Source organism: Anomaloglossus baeobatrachus, chromosome 4 (genome assembly GCF_048569485.1).
Source record: "Anomaloglossus baeobatrachus isolate aAnoBae1 chromosome 4, aAnoBae1.hap1, whole genome shotgun sequence".
Taxonomy (NCBI): domain Eukaryota; kingdom Metazoa; phylum Chordata; class Amphibia; order Anura; family Aromobatidae; genus Anomaloglossus; species Anomaloglossus baeobatrachus.
Genome location: NC_134356.1, coordinates 379,508,659 through 379,514,658, shown reverse-complemented (window position 1 = coordinate 379,514,658; position 6,000 = coordinate 379,508,659).

Here is a 6,000-nt window from a genome sequence, read left to right as displayed (position 1 = left end):
CTTGAAGGTTTGGTGGAGGATACAGAGCTGTGTGGCTATGAAACTAATAGTAGCCTGAACCGAGTTAGACGCCATTCGGATCTGGAGACTGTGAGCCCTGTTAGCGTCACAGGGTCCACATGCCCACCCAGCCCAGGAACTCCCTGTTAACAACACAGGGGCCATTGAGTACGCTGACCGTGTGCGTAGGGGCCACACCTGTGGACAGCAGGCGCATCAGCAGCAGCAGGCCTGTTAATGCCACTGGGCTGCACAAGCAGGACTGTTAGGACAGGAGCTGGTCTTAACCGTTCTGCGTTACCAACTGTGGTGGTGGCCTGCATCCACCACCCGATCCCTGCCTACCTCTGGCCTAAAGCCGCAATGGGTTCAACACATGGAGGTGTGCTCTTTCGGAGCATAATAGAAGACTGCGCACCTCCTTGTTGGCTCCAGCCCCTTTTATAACCTGGGTCCGCCCCAAACCAGGGTGAACCACAATGCACCTCCTGGAGACAAAAGTAGAGTGACACGTCATGAGTGGCATAACTAGCGTCCTATTTGGAAACACAACTTCAATGATGACCTCATGGCTGCCATGACCCAAACACCTCACCAGTCATCGTCTGAGCATCAATAATGCGGTGACAAGTCATAGGTGTGGGCCTCTGCAAGCCATTTGGGAGGACACCTGATGCCCTGTGGTCTATATGGGACCCCCACATCAGGGCCAGGGCCAAAGAGTTCATTACCGGACCTAGTCTCTGATGCAGGAAGTGCCTGAGCATGCTCAGTAGCATGAAATACAGTCTCTGAAAAAAGACTATCAGCTTTAGCATGGTGTCTATGCCCAAAACAGGACTTATACCCGGCACGGAATGCAAGCACCTGTGCAAAGAGGCTTTTCACACTTAGTGTGGGAGCATGCGCTGTATCCCGAAATGAAAACTTAGCGTCAGGAATGGCACAGTCAGGCTGAGCATACTCACTAGGCGAAACACTGTAATTATGCTGCAGCTGGGGTACATCGGCACACGCATGCGCACTAGCTGCCTCTCCACACTTAGACGTGGAGGGGAAATTTGTCTTGGAGATGCTGTCTATGAACAGAAGGAAAAGGTAAAGGAAGCCTGACTTTCTATCCCTCCGAATTATGAAATGCAGCAATGAATTCCATGAGTTTGCTATAACATTAGCGTAGCAAAATGTGCATGAGGGTGTGATGTAGAGGTGCTAGAAATAGCTTGTCACCAGTGGGGCACTAATGGAATACAACAGCCAGTTCTATGATGCCACAAAATGGCAGTATTTTGTGCTATCATTATAGCTTATTAAAAACAGAGCACGAGGTTGTCATGCAGAGGTGCTGCACATAGATTTGCAGTAGTGTGAATTGACAAAAGTACAATAGCCACGTTTAGGATACAACTAGGTACAGTGAGTGTTTGCTAGTATAATGGCTGAGTTTAAAAAAGTTTGAGTGTGCAATGCAGGCAGATGTCCTGCAAATAACGTTCCAATACTGTGAATTGACAAAAGTACAATAGCCACGTTTAGGATACAACTAGGTACAGTGAGTGTTTGCTAGTATAATGGCTGAGTTTAAAAAAGTTTGAGTGTGCAAGGCAGGCAGATGTCCTGCAAATAACGTTCCAATACTGTGAATTGACAAAAGTACAATAGCCACGTTTAGGATACAACTAGGTACAGTGAGTGTTTGCTAGTATAATGGCTGAGTTTAAAAAAGTTTGAGTGTGCAATGCAGGCAGACGTGCTGCAAATAACGTTCCAATACTGTGAATTGACAAAAGTACAATAGCCACGTTTAGGATACAACTAGGTACAGTGAGTGTTTGCTAGTATAATGGCTGAGTTTAAAAAAGTTTGAGTGTGCAAGGCAGGCAGATGTCCTGCAAATAACGTTCCAATACTGTGAATTGACAAAAGTACAATAGCCACGTTTAGGATACAACTAGGTACAGTGAGTGTTTGCTAGTATAATGGCTGAGTTTAAAAAAGTTTGAGTGTGCAATGCAGGCAGACGTGCTGCAAATAACGTTCCAATACTGTGAATTGACAAAAGTACAATAGCCACGTTTAGGATACAACTAGGTACAGTGAGTGTTTGCTAGTATAATGGCTGAGTTTAAAAAAGTTTGAGTGTGCAATGCAGGCAGACGTCCTGCAAATAACGTTCCAATACTGTGAATTGACAAAAGTACAATAGCCACGTTTAGGATACAACTAGGTACAGTGAGTGTTTGCTAGTATAATGGCTGAGTTTAAAAAAGTTTGAGTGTGCAATGCAGGCAGACGTGCTGCAAATAACGTTCCAATACTGTGAATTGACAAAAGTACAATAGCCACGTTTAGGATACAACTAGGTACAGTGAGTGTTTGCTAGTATAATGGCTGAGTTTAAAAAAGTTTGAGTGTGCAATGCAGGCAGACGTCCTGCAAATAACGTTCCAATACTGTGAATTGACAAAAGTACAATAGCCACGTTTAGGATACAACTAGGTACAGTGAGTGTTTGCTAGTATAATGGCTGAGTTTAAAAAAGTTTGAGTGTGCAAGGCAGGCAGATGTCCTGCAAATAACGTTCCAATACTGTGAATTGACAAAAGTACAATAGCCACGTTTAGGATACAACTAGGTACAGTGAGTGTTTGCTAGTATAATGGCTGAGTTTAAAAAAGTTTGAGTGTGCAATGCAGGCAGACGTGCTGCAAATAACGTTCCAATACTGTGAATTGACAAAAGTCCAATAGCCACGTTTAGGATACAACTAGGTACAGTGAGTGTTTGCTAGTATAATGGCTGAGTTTAAAAAAGTTTGAGTGTGCAATGCAGGCAGACGTGCTGCAAATAACGTTCCAATACTGTGAATTGACAAAAGTACAATAGCCACGTTTAGGATACAACTAGGTACAGTGAGTGTTTGCTAGTATAATGGCTGAGTTTAAAAAAGTTTGAGTGTGCAAGGCAGGCAGATGTCCTGCAAATAACGTTCCAATACTGTGAATTGACAAAAGTACAATAGCCACGTTTAGGATACAACTAGGTACAGTGAGTGTTTGCTAGTATAATGGATGAGTTTAAAAAAGTTTGAGTGTGCAATGCAGGCAGATGTCCTGCAAATAACGTTCCAATACTGTGAATTGACAAAAGTACAATAGCCACGTTTAGGATACAACTAGGTACAGTGAGTGTTTGCTAGTATAATGGCTGAGTTTAAAAAAGTTAGAGTGTGCAATGCAGGCAGATGTCATGCAAATAACGTTCCAATACTGTGAATTGACAAAAGTCCAATAGCCACGTATAGGATGCCACTAGGTACACTGAGTGTTTGCTAGTATAATGGCTTCGTTATAATTAGTTGGAGTGTGCAACGCAGGCAGATGCGCTCTGCAAATGTCTTGGCACTAGTGGGACTATAGCAAAGTCCAATAGCCACGTATAGGATGCCACTAGGTACACTGAGTGTTTGCTAGTAAAATTGCTTAGTTTAAAAAAGTTGTAGTGTGCAATGCAGGCAGACGTGCTCTGCAAATGTCTTTGCACTAGTGGGACTATAGCAAAGTCCAATAGCCACGTATAGGATGCCACTAGGTACACTGAGTGTTTGCTAGTAAAATTGCTTAGTTTAAAAAAGTTGTAGTGTGCAATGCAGGCAGACGTGCTCTGCAAATGTCTTTGCACTAGTGGGACTATAGCAAAGTCCAATAGCCACGTATAGGATGCCACTAGGTACACTGAGTGTTTGCTAGTAAAATTGCTTAGTTTAAAAAACTTGGAGTGTGCAATGCAGGCAGATGTGCTCTGCTAATGTCTTTGCACTAGTGGGACTATAGCAAAGTCCAATAGCCACGTTTAGGATGCCACTAGGTACACTGAGTGTTTGCTAGTAAAATTGATTAGTTTAAAAAAGTTGTAGTGTGCAATGCAGGCAGACGTGCTCTGCAAATGTCTTTGCACTAGTGGGACTATAGCAAAGTCCAATAGCCACGTATAGGATGCCACTAGGTACACTGAGTGTTTGCTAGTATAATGGCTTCGTTATAATTAGTTGGAGTGTGCAACGCAGGCAGATGCGCTCTGCAAATGTCTTGGCACTAGTGGGACTATAGCAAAGTCCAATAGCCACGTATAGGATGCCACTAGGTACACTGAGTGTTTGCTAGTAAAATTGCTTAGTTTAAAAAACTTGGAGTGTGCAATGCAGGCAGATGTGCTCTGCTAATGTCTTTGCACTAGTGGGACTATAGCAAAGTCCAATAGCCACGTTTAGGATGCCACTAGGTACACTGAGTGTTTGCTAGTATAATGGCTTACTTAGAATGAGTTGGAGTGTGCAGAGGACAAGAGGGTACAGTGGCAGGATTGTGGTGCTCTGGGTAGAGGAATGGAAGCCTGCCTTTCTATTCCCTCCTAATGGTGAAATGCAGGGAGGAAATCCCTGACCTGGGCTACACAGACGCTGTTGCTGTTTGCAGGACCTGTCACTTATGGCTCTCTGACCCTGCCGCTTTGAGCCCTTAAAAGGACTGCTAGAATGTGCTCTCCCTAAGCTGTCTAACGCTGTGTATGCAGCGCATACAGCTGTATCGGCTATAGGACTCAGGAGGACGGAGCTGCGACACTGATGTCTGACACCAAAGACGCAGAAGGCAGATAAAGGCGTTCGTGAAGAAAATGTCCGGTTTTATAATGCAGGGACATGTGACATGCAGATCCTATCACACATGCCGTTGCTTCTCTGGCTCAAAGTCCACTTAGGTGTGTGTGTGTCTGTGATTGGCTGACATGCTGGCCCGCCCCACAAGACGCGCGCGCTTAGGGAAGGAAGACAAGAAAAAAAAAAAAAAAAATGGCGATCGCCATTATAGAAACAGCAGTGATCTGAAGGCGCTGTTCACGCACACTATACACTGAAATGTGATAATAGTTTGATTCACAGAGTGACTTACACTATTACAGCAGAAACCAAGCTAGGATTTAGCTGTTTTTTGGCTGCTAGAACCGTTCTCGAACGTTTCTAGAACTATCGAGCTTTTGCAAAAAGCTCGAGTTCTAGTTCGATCTAGAACATGCCCCAAAATCACTCGAGCCGCGAACTGGAGAACCACGAACCACGAACCGCGCTCAACTCTAGTTATTACTCTCTGCAATATATTTCTGAAGGTCATCTCTTATAATACCCTTAAAAATTTAGCACATCACTTAAACTTACTATAAATTACTTAAATAATGTATAATCACAATGTCATGTACATGGATGTATCAATACCTGTCCAGCCTAAAAAACACATACACAAAAATGTTAGCAAAGTTGAGCAGTTCAAAAATTGGTAAAAAAGCCACCTCAATGTGGCTTTCATTTCCATGAATCAATTACTTTTCTGGTGTCATGCAGATAATTGTTCCTTCTTGTCATTCCTACTGTGCATTCTCTTCCTAATTCATACCATTTGACTCTAAGACCACCACTGCGCCTGGAACACTATAAGTATATCAGTAGAAGGATAAATTAGCTATTACAGATTTAACATGCTTGGAATAGTTCTTTAACATTGAGGAACTATGTCACTTTGTGTCAATTATGCACCAAAAATAATTTTATGTAAACTCAATATTTCACACTGAAACTGTAGAGATTTACACAATACTATGCCTAATTGCTTGGATAAAGACAATTGTGTGTATAAATAGCATTTAGCACGAAGAAAAAGCAGTCAAATGATGTTCAGTACATTAGACCTGTGGTTCTCAACCTGTAATATGTCTCTGTCATGTAACAAATAACAAAAAATGGTTCCGGCATCCTTAAGTCTAAAGGGGGCTTTAAACGCAACGACATCACTAACGAGATGTCGTTGGGGTCATGGAATTCGTGACGCACATAGGCCTCGTTAGCGTCATCATTGCGTGTGAAACGTACAAACGACCGCTAACGATCAGAAATACTCACCTATCGTTGATCATTGACACTTCATTCAAATCCCAAATATCGTTGCTGGT